This window comes from Periplaneta americana, chromosome 14, assembly GCF_040183065.1.
Source record: "Periplaneta americana isolate PAMFEO1 chromosome 14, P.americana_PAMFEO1_priV1, whole genome shotgun sequence".
Classification (NCBI taxonomy): domain Eukaryota; kingdom Metazoa; phylum Arthropoda; class Insecta; order Blattodea; family Blattidae; genus Periplaneta; species Periplaneta americana.
Window position 1 is genome coordinate 28,438,377 of NC_091130.1, and position 11,617 is coordinate 28,449,993.

The window sequence follows — 11,617 nt, forward strand, 5'->3', positions numbered from 1 at the left end:
CATCGACTTGTGAGAAGGTAGAGCGGAGTGAGGTGACGTCACAGTGCCCTATTCTGTCCTGGTCTGAAGTAGAAGAATGCATTTGCCATCGATTTGTATAAAAACCTAAAAATGTCAGTTTTGTAGTTACATTAGTTTCACACTAAGCCCTCAAATACTCATATTAATGAAATAGAGTCCTATCATTGCAACAGTTAAATTTACACTACTAAAATTTCAGTAGCCCACACAATGATAACTGGCAATGCTACATACCAACTCACACATACATAAAATATATTTTTCGTGATTGTTTCATTGCTGTTACCTCATTCTAGTACACCACAAGGAAAACAATTAGTTACAGCAATAAAGACCATTTTTCACATTACAGTAGACCAAATGTAGAAAATGGCACACTTTGGACAAAGAAAAGCATAATAACCAATTCTTTAGCTCTCAGCTGCCACTGAATACAATCATAGATACCTCATAAACAGAAACCAATAGTTTGTACTAAGCGAATTTATGTTGTTATTTTTACATTACTTCTGAATGGAACCGATACTGGGAAACCAGAAGACAAATAGGTCAATGAAGATTTTTCAATGTACCCAGCCATTGAAAAGAAAGAAAAATTTACAGCATAACTTAGCATTTAATAATAATCAATTTAATAATAATAATTTAATAAACACTACTCCAACTCTCACAGATTACATCCCAATATAAAAAAAACTGACAAATTTATCAAAAGAGAATTACATAAAAATAATAAAATCAATATTAGTAGTACAAAACCTGAAATGTTTCATTAAATTTTACTTCCAAAGAATTAACTAAAGCTTTACAAAATTTAAAAACCAAGAAATCTCCTGGCCCCGACAACATTCATTCCGAATTTTTTTAACATCTGGGGGCATCTGTACTTTTATCCATTTTCAATTTATCATGGAACACCTCAATTCCTGCAGCTTGGAAAAAAGCAATCATTGTACCAATTCACAAAAAAGGGAAACCTGCTCATGATGTTAATAGTTATCGACCAATAGCACTATTAAGCATGATAGCAAAAACCATGGAGTCCATGATCTCCAACAGATTTACTTGATATTTAGAATCCCAAAATCTTTTATCACCAAGATAAGCCGGGTTTCGACAACTACACTCTACCAATGAACAAGTCATACGCCTCAGCCAAGAAATAAAAGACTGTTTTAACAAGAAAGAAGATACCTTGGCAATATTTATTGACTTTCAGTTAGCATATGACTCTGTTTGGAGAAATAAATTATTACTAAAACTCCAGAAATTAGGTATCTCCAGCAATATGTTCAGAGGGATATCAGAATTCCTTAGTCAAAGATTCATTGCCACTAAATTCAATAACTCACTTTCTAGTTACAGACAAACATATCGAGGTCTACCTCAGGGCGCTGTCCTCAGCACAACTTTATTCAATATTTATATAAATGACTTACTCTCCCTATTAGAGGAATCAAACATGAAAACAGCACTATTTGCAGATGATATAGTTTTGTGGACTTCCGGATCTTACAGACATAGAGACAAAATTCAAAATTCTGCTCTTAAAGCTCTAAATCAACTATATGAATGGAATACATCAAATTTGATGACACTCAATTTAAGCAAAAGTAACTACCAAATATTTTCATTTGGTAAAAAAGTTCAATAGTAAGTTAACATGGAGCAACCATTTGAAATACATTTCTGAAAAAGCTCGTAAAAGATTCTCCCTTCTAAAAAAAACTAGCAGGAAAGAAATGGGGATGCTCTAGGAATACTTTGAAAACTACATACAAAATGTTTATACAGCCAGTCCTGACATACTGCGGAGAAATTTTAATTACTTCACCTTTCATAAACGAAATAGAATATGTTCAAAACCAAGCTCCTCAGACTCATTACTAGTGGAATCAAAACAACTCCAATAGATTCTATGAGATTCCTCACTAATGTTAACAGCATCAAAATGACAATAGAAGAAAAAGCACTGATTCAATATGAAAAACTTATTAGATTACCAGGTAACAATTGGCATTCATACAGTCCTCTCTGTAGATTGAAAACTCAAAAAAGTTTCATATCCATTGTTGAAGAATTAAAACAGAAAATCAACATCCTGAATTTAAAAGAAAACTTACAAATTAAACCAAACCCTTTAACTCTATTAAATATAGAATATAATCTAAATTTAACAGAAGAAATACTGAAATCAGAAGTAAACACTGAAACAATTAATATTAGGTACCCTCCACAAAACTGGCTTCATTTATACACCGACGGATCCTTGATCTCCAGAGAACAAGGTGCCGGTGCAGGTGTTACATGCTGTCTCTTCTCACTTTATAGATCTCTTGGATATGGAACAACAAGTTTTGATGGTGAAATCATTGTAATAAGTGAAAGTCTCAGGAATCTTATATGCCACATCAATAAATTTAAGAATGTAGTTATATTGTCAGACTCCAAAGCAGCTATTCTATCAATAGTTTGTAAACACACACCTTCAACTCAAACAGCAGAAATAACTAAAATGCTCTCTCAATTAATATCACTCAATAAAAGAATTTTATTCCAATGGATACCATCACATTGTGGAATCCTGGGAAATGAGAATGCGGATGCTTTAGCAAAGAAGGGCAGCACTGCTACTTACAGACCTGTTACTAAATCTACATATTACTCTGTGAAAAGATTTCTTAAATCTACATACTTAGACTTCAACAAACAAAATTTGATAACACAATCTCAAGGGTAAAAATTGAACTTTCTGTATCAAAATCCACAGTTAATTCCCGATTTACCACGAAAATCGTCTGTAGCTGCATTTAGATTGGCAACAGGCCATGATTGTTTGGCTAAACACCTGCATAGAATTGGAATATATCAGTCCCCTAACTGCCCATTGTGCAACTCAAACCAAGATATGGATTCTGAACACCTCAAAATCTGTGCTTCAGTGGCTGGCCATGATAATATCTTTGAAAAATATTGGAGTGCAAGAGGTCAAATGACTTTATTGTCAAACGCCTGGCATTAGAAAACAACAACAACATAATAATCATTGGGCTCAACTATTCACGGACCAAAATAAAGTACAATGAAAAGCAGTTCCAACATGAGTTAAAGGAGTGGTTCCCAAAGTGTGCTCCGCGGACGTTAGTAAGTCGACCTGGTTGGCGAGTTGGTATAGCACTGGCCTTCTATGCCCAAGGTTGCGGGTACGATCCCGGGCCAGGTCGATGGCATTTAAGTGTGCTTAAATGTGACGTGACAGGCTCATGTCAGTAGATTTACTGGCATGTAAAAGAACTCCTGGGGGACAAAATTCCGGCACATCCGGCGATGTTGATATAAGCTCTGCAGTTGCAATCGTCGTTAAATAAAACATAACATTTAACATTAATATCGGCAAGGGTAGATGACCAGATCTCACCTTTCCATAAGCTGCCCTCCGAGCTGTTGTAAAAAACATGACTTTCTTTTTTCAGTTAAGGTAGTCAATTCTATTGAAAAATTTTGTCTGCTTGGTGAGGGTGGAGACTGGCGAGTTATTAGTTCGTTGGTTCTTATGTGCTTGGTGTGTGTGAATGTTTGCAGTTTTTTCTTTCGAGGCCGACAGTGTAAGAATAATTTTTTGTAAATGTGATTTTTGACACGTATTTTTAAAAAGAAACGAATTTCATTCATTGTTGTGCACGCATTCTGCTTCTGCAACTTCTATTGTTAAGTCAGTTTATATTCATTTGTACGAGGAGGCTTATGTGAGGTGTTCATGTTAAATTATATGTTAATAAAAGGTAAAAAAGGTAAAGGCATCCCCATATCATGCCATGAAGGCACTTGGGGGGGCATGGAGGTAGAGCCCCATGCTTTCCATGACCTCGGCACTAGAATGAGGTGGTGTGGTCTGCACCACGCTCTGACCGCCTTTTACCCCCGGGAAAGAACCGGTACTCAATTTTATAGGAGGCTGAGTGAACCTTGGGGCCATTCTGAAAGTTTGGCAACGAGAAAAAATCCTGTCACCACCTGGGATCGAACCCCGGGCCTTCCAGTCCGTAGCCAGCTGCTCTACCAACTGAGCTGTAATAATACGTGTTTTTTAACCAACATAATGTTAATTTAATATTACGAATAATTTTAATTTTCATATTATACAGTGTCATCTCAATGGATTGATGGCTAATAAAAGGCAATAAAGTATGACAGTTCTACAAATTCAGAAACCAGTCGATCACCTTATCGTGTATCACACTCCAGTGCTGCTAATTTAAAAACGAGTGAATAAATAAAAAAGGAATATATAATGAATCATATTTGGCTCTTGGATTTACATATGCAGGCAATAAAATTGCTCCGGGTGCCCTTTGTGTGGTATATAAAAAAGTGTTAAGTAATAGGTTTTACTGTCCGCAAAACTGTGTAGACATTTGGAAATAAACTACCCCGAATGTAAGAACAAGAACATATATTTTTTCAACGTAAACTTGAAGGTTAAAACAGTGTCAGAATACGTTGGTGAAAAGTGCGAAAACAGACAATTAAAATGCTACAGAGACGTCTTGTGAGACAAGGAAACAACACCATTCTTCAATTTAACAATTTGAAGGTAATTGTTTTGTAATTTTGCATGTAATTACTGAAAAAAAATACACGTTTATAAATACTACTGCACCATGGTTATGCACGATAATTAATGTAGTTGTAGACATATCTTCGATGTTAAATGCTTACAGAATATAAATATAGCCGCATATTAAATTTGTATCTATTGATTAACCTAGCAACTAAATTAATTTAATTTAATTTCAGGATCCCTGAATCTTTTTGGTAGTCGAAAGGGATGCATGATCGAAAAAGTTTGGGAACCACTGATTTAAAGTGAACAATTATTTTGTGGTAGGGGCCTATGTCTGTCATAAAATTAGACCATTACTTTTCAAGAAAAATTCTGAAATTTCGCATGTGAAATATATAAAAACAGTAAAAAATTTGAGGTAAAAGACTGTAGATAAGGGAATCAGATGACAACAGATATCAGCGATGTTGAAAATACATACTTCACCGAAACTCCAATTATACTTACTGCACGATCACTGTATGTTCTACATACTTCATAAAATGAAAATCTATAAAAGAAAAATTTTACGTTTCAGGTAGATGTGGAGAATGGTCCCCTATCAGGGAATACATCACCAAATCTTTAATGTCATGGGAAAATAATGCGGTTCTTTCCTCTTCCCTATTGCTTACAGATGCCTTATTCCCAATCTTCCTCAATTTCAATTTCGGCATGTGCTACAAGAATTTGCCACAATATATTATTACAATATTCTGGTCATATTATAAATGCTTCACACAAACAGATACACATGTAAACATACTTTCAAGGGCTCTTTGCTTACTTGGTGCTCCGGTGCTTTTACTGAACTTGGCCCTGGCATACTATCTGCTCCAATGCCACTTTCTGTTAAGTTCTCTTTCTTTTCCTTAAAAAACAGAGAGAAAACCAAGATATACTTGGTGCTCCGGTTCTTTTACTGAACTTGGCCCTGGCATACTATCTGCTCCAATGCCACTTTCTGTTAAGTTCTCTTTCTTTTCCTTAAAAACAGAGAGAAAACCAAGATATACTTGGTGCTCCGGTTCTTTTACTGAACTTGGCCCTGCCATACTATCTGCTCCAATGCCACTTTCTGTTAAGTTCTCTTTCTTTTCCTTAAAAAACAGAGAGAAAACCAAGATATACTTGGTGCTCCGGTGCTTTTACTGAACTTGGCCCTGCCATACTATCTGCTCCAATGCCACTTTCTGTTAAGTTCTCTTTCTTTTCCTTAAAAAACAGAGAGAAAACCAAGATATACTTGGTGCTCCGGTTCTTTTACTGAACTTGGCCCTGCCATACTATCTGCTCCAATGCCACTTTCTGTTAAGTTCTCTTTCTTTTCCTTAAAAAACAGAGAGAAAACCAAGATATACTTGGTGCTCCGGTGCTTTTACTGAACTTGGCCCTGCCATACTATCTGCTCCAATGCCACTTTCTGTTAAGTTCTCTTTCTTTTCCTTAAAAAACAGAGAGAAAACCAAGTTATACTTGGTGCTCCGGTGCTTTTACTGAACTTGGCCCTGCCATACTATCTGCTCCAATGCCACTTTCTGTTAAGTTCTCTTTCTTTTCCTTAAAAAACAGAGAGAAAACCAAGTTATACTTGGTGCTCCGGTGCTTTTACTGAACTTGGCCCTGCCATACTATCTGCTCCAATGCCACTTTCTGTTAAGTTCTCTTTCTTTTCCTTAAAAAACAGAGAGAAAACCAAGTTATACTTGGTGCTCCGGTGCTTTTACTGAACTTGGCCCTGCCATACTATCTGCTCCAATGCCACTTTCTCTTAAGTTCTCTTTCTTTTCCTTAAAAAAAAGAGAGAGAAAACCAAGTTATACTTGGTGCTCCGGTGCTTTTACTGAACTTGGCCCTGCCATACTATCTGCTCCAATGCCACTTTCTGTTAAGTTCTCTTTCTTTTCCTTAAAAAACAGAGAGAAAACCAAGATATCAAAAATCCTGTCATCAAGAAAGAAAGTCCCGCTGAGGAGAAAGAGGAAAAAAATGCCAAGTTAGAATTGGAAGAAGATCCATTTTTAATTAAAATAATTGTTTTTGGACTTAGTATTTTAGCTGCAATTTTACTTTGGATTTTATACAAAATTCAAGTTTTAACTAAATTATTACTAAACGAGGATCTCCTTTATCCGGTGCTTTTACTGAACTTGGCCCTGCCATACTATCTGCTCCAATGCCACTTTCTCTTAAGTTCTCTTTCTTTTCCTTAAAAAACAGAGAGAAAACCAAGTTATACTTGGTGCTCCGGTGCTTTTACTGAACTTGGCCCTGCCATACTATCTGCTCCAATGCCACTTTCTGTTAAGTTCTCTTTCTTTTCCTTAAAAAACACAGAGAAAACCAAGTTATACTTGGTGCTCCGGTGCTTTTACTGAACTTGGCCCTGCCATACTATCTGCTCCAATGCCACTTTCTGTTAAGTTCTCTTTCTTTTCCTTAAAAAATAGAGAGAAAACCAAGTTATACTTGGTGCTCCGGTGCTTTTACTGAACTTGGCCCTGCCATACTATCTGCTCCAATGCCACTTTCTCTTAAGTTCTCTTTCTTTTCCTTAAAAAACAGAGAGAAAACCAAGTTATACTTGGTGCTCCGGTGCTTTTACTGAACTTGGCCCTGCCATACTATCTGCTCCAATGCCACTTTCTGTTAAGTTCTCTTTCTTTTCCTTAAAAAACAGAGAGAAAACCAAGTTATACTTGGTGCTCCGGTGCTTTTACTGAACTTGGCCCTGCCATACTATCTGCTCCAATGCCACTTTCTGTTAAGTTCTCTTTCTTTTCCTTAAAAAAACAGAGAGAAAACCAAGTTATACTTGGTGCTCCGGTGCTTTTACTGAACTTGGCCCTGCCATACTATCTGCTCCAATGCCACTTTCTGTTAAGTTCTCTTTCTTTTCCTTAAAAAACACAGAGAAAACCAAGTTATACTTGGTGCTCCGGTGCTTTTACTGAACTTGGCCCTGCCATACTATCTGCTCCAATGCCACTTTCTGTTAAGTTCTCTTTCTTTTCCTTAAAAACAGAGAGAAAACCAAGTTATACTTGGTGCTCCGGTGCTTTTACTGAACTTGGCCCTGCCATACTATCTGCTCCAATGCCACTTTCTGTTAAGTTCTCTTTCTTTTCCTTAAAAACAGAGAGAAAACCAAGTTATACTTGGTGCTCCAGTGCTTTTACTGAACTTGGCCCTGCCATACTATCTGCTCCAATGCCACTTCTGTTAAGTTCTCTTTCTTTTCCTTAAAAACAGAGAGAAAACCAAGTTATACTTGGTGCTCCGGTGCTTTTACTGAACTTGGCCCTGCCATACTATCTGCTCCAATGCCACTTTCTGTTAAGTTCTCTTTCTTTTCCTTAAAAACAGAGAGAAAACCAAGTTATACTTGGTGCTCCAGTGCTTTTACTGAACTTGGCCCTGCCATACTATCTGCTCCAATGCCACTTTCTGTTAAGTTCTCTTTCTTTTCCTTAAAAACAGAGAGAAAACCAAGTTATACTTGGTGCTCCGGTGCTTTTACTGAACTTGGCCCTGCCATACTATCTGCTCCAATGCCACTTTCTGTTAAGTTCTCTTTCTTTTCCTTAAAAACAGAGAGAAAACCAAGTTATACTTGGTGCTCCGGTGCTTTTACTGAACTTGGCCCTGCCATACTATCTGCTCCAATGCCACTTTCTGTTAAGTTCTCTTTCTTTTCCTTAAAAAAACAGAGAGAAAACCAAGTTATACTTGGTGCTCCGGTGCTTTTACTGAACTTGGCCCTGCCATACTATCTGCTCCAATGCCACTTTCTGTTAAGTTCTCTTTCTTTTCCTTAAAAAACACAGAGAAAACCAAGTTATACTTGGTGCTCCGGTGCTTTTACTGAACTTGGCCCTGCCATACTATCTGCTCCAATGCCACTTTCTGTTAAGTTCTCTTTCTTTTCCTTAAAAAACAGAGAGAAAACCAAGTTATACTTGGTGCTCCGGTGCTTTTACTGAACTTGGCCCTGCCATACTATCTGCTCCAATGCCACTTTCTGTTAAGTTCTCTTTCTTTTCCTTAAAAACAGAGAGAAAACCAAGTTATACTTGGTGCTCCGGTGCTTTTACTGAACTTGGCCCTGCCATACTATCTGCTCCAATGCCACTTTCTGTTAAGTTCTCTTTCTTTTCCTTAAAAAAACAGAGAGAAAACCAAGTTATACTTGGTGCTCCGGTGCTTTTACTGAACTTGGCCCTGCCATACTATCTGCTCCAATGCCACTTTCTGTTAAGTTCTCTTTCTTTTCCTTAAAAAACAGAGAAAACCAAGTTATACTTGGTGCTCCTGTGCTTTTACTGAACTTGGCCCTGCCATACTATCTGCTCCAATGCCACTTTCTGTTAAGTTCTCTTTCTTTTCCTTAAAAAACAGAGAGAAAACCAAGTTATACTTGGTGCTCCGGTGCTTTTACTGAACTTGGCCCTGCCATACTATCTGCTCCAATGCCACTTTCTGTTAAGTTCTCTTTCTTTTCCTTAAAAAACAGAGAGAAAACCAAGTTATACTTGGTGCTCCGGTGCTTTTACTGAACTTGGCCCTGCCATACTATCTGCTCCAATGCCACTTTCTGTTAAGTTCTCTTTCTTTTCCTTAAAAAACAGAGAGAAAACCAAGTTATACTTGGTGCTCCGGTGCTTTTACTGAACTTGGCCCTGCCATACTATCTGCTCCAATGCCACTTTCTGTTAAGTTCTCTTTCTTTTCCTTAAAAAACAGAGAGAAAACCAAGTTATACTTGGTGCTCCGGTGCTTTTACTGAACTTGGCCCTGCCATACTATCTGCTCCAATGCCACTTTCTGTTAAGTTCTCTTTCTTTTCCTTAAAAACAGAGAGAAAACCAAGTTATACTTGGTGCTCCGGTGCTTTTACTGAACTTGGCCCTGCCATACTATCTGCTCCAATGCCACTTTCTGTTAAGTTCTCTTTCTTTTCCTTAAAAAACAGAGAAAACCAAGTTATACTTGGTGCTCCTGTGCTTTTACTGAACTTGGCCCTGCCATACTATCTGCTCCAATGCCACTTTCTGTTAAGTTCTCTTTCTTTTCCTTAAAAAACAGAGAGAAAACCAAGTTATACTTGGTGCTCCAGTGCTGTTACTGAACTTGGCCCTGCCATACTATCTGCTCCAATGCCACTTTCTGTTAAGTTCTCTTTCTTTTCCTTAAAAAACAGAGAGAAAACCAAGTTATACTTGGTGCTCCGGTGCTTTTACTGAACTTGGCCCTGCCATACTATCTGCTCCAATGCCACTTTCTGTTAAGTTCTCTTTCTTTTCCTTAAAAAACACAGAGAAAACCAAGTTATACTTGGTGCTCCGGTGCTTTTACTGAACTTGGCCCTGCCATACTATCTGCTCCAATGCCACTTTCTGTTAAGTTCTCTTTCTTTTCCTTAAGAAAGAGGAGTAATGTCTAATAGCAAATAGCTAAAAGAAATTCGAGTACATACAAATACAGCCATAAAAGAATAGTACATTTTTTCGCTAATATTTTAGCATGTTCACACATTTAGGCCTATGTGCATAATGTGAAAACCCATACCGATGCTGAATCCTGCGTCTCCTTTATCCTCTTTGCTGTCACGTCTTCTTTTTGTTTTATTATTTTTCTTTTTGGGGCCATCTCGATCTAAGCATACATGATACAAATAGTATATTAGTATCCAATTCTGAGAATCCCCACCTCATCCTTCCTGTTCAACTCATGTCTTAATTGAAATCCCTTACTTAAATCAAAATGTTTATGTAAATTAATCATGTATTGACACATGCCTAAAGGGAAGAATTCATTACAGTGGTGAGTAACTGAAGTGAGGTAGTTTGACACACACCTCTCTGTCCTTATCATTTCATCATCATCATCCTTAGCTCGACAACCCATCATGGGTCCTGGCTGCCCATAGGAGTTTATGCCATTCGTCCCTATTTCTAGCAACACTCATCCAGTTTTTAACTCCAATAGTTCTGGGATCCTCCCTGATGCCATCCTCCCATCTGACTTTTGGCCTTCCTCTTCGTCTAGTTCCCCCTGGTTCATTTGGTTCAATTGCAATTGAAAAGTCCAAGTTATATCTCTTCTGAGTATTCCAGTATTGCTTCCTCCATTAAGAAAGGGGAGTAATGTCTAATAGCAAATAGCTAAAAGAAATTCGAGTACATACAAATACAGCCACAAAAGAATAGTACATTTTTTCCCTAATATTTTAGCATGTTCACACATTTAGGCCTATGTGCATAATGTGAAAACCCATACCGATACTGTGCTGTGCATCTTCCTGCGCTTTGCTGTTGCTCCTCACTCCTCTCTCTTAGCTCTTCTGTATCGTTTTCGAGGCATGTCGAGTTAGGCTTGCATGATACAAATAATAGGAGTAATGTCTAACAGCAAATAGCTAAAAGAAATTCGTGTACATACAAATATAGCCATAAAAGAATAGTAAATTTTTTCCCTAATATTTTAGCATGTTCACACATTTAGGCCTATGTGCATAATGTGAAAACCCATACCGAATCTGAGTCCTCACTTTGCTTGAGCCGTTTGTGCCTGGGACCCTCTTCAGGCACAGCCATCCTTGTTCCAGTCTTGCTATCAGCATCAGACTCTTCTCTATTGAGATTCATCAGAGCTTTGGACTGAATATTATCTGTGAAATTACATAAAAAATTAATACTAAATACTATTAAACTGGGATTAAGAAATCTGTTAGGCCTACATGATACAAAGAGTATGTTAGTTTCGAATTCTGAGAATCCCCACCACATCCTTCCTGTTCAACTCATGTCTTAATTGAAAACTGTTACTACTACTACTACTACTACTACTACTACTACTACTACTACTACTACTACTACTACTATGGCCTAACAGCCCAATGTTGGGTCCTGGTCTCCTCTAGCTTCTTCCTCCATTTTTCCCTATCCATCACCATCCTTCTCCATGCCGCGCTTCCGAAGAAGAGTCTGGAGT

The 11,617-nt window shown here is 37.5% G+C and overlaps 1 long non-coding RNA gene across 1 annotated transcript in view; it reads right to left on the reverse strand.

Moving 5' to 3' along the window:
- Positions 1-11,294, reverse strand: part of LOC138713208 (uncharacterized) — a 169,039-nt gene extending 157,745 nt beyond the window's left edge. Inside the window, exon 1 of the long non-coding RNA XR_011335797.1 lies at positions 11,158-11,294. This is a non-coding gene — a long non-coding RNA (uncharacterized lncRNA). The remainder of the gene's footprint in view (positions 1-11,157) is intronic.
- Positions 11,295-11,617: the final 323 nt, after the last annotated feature.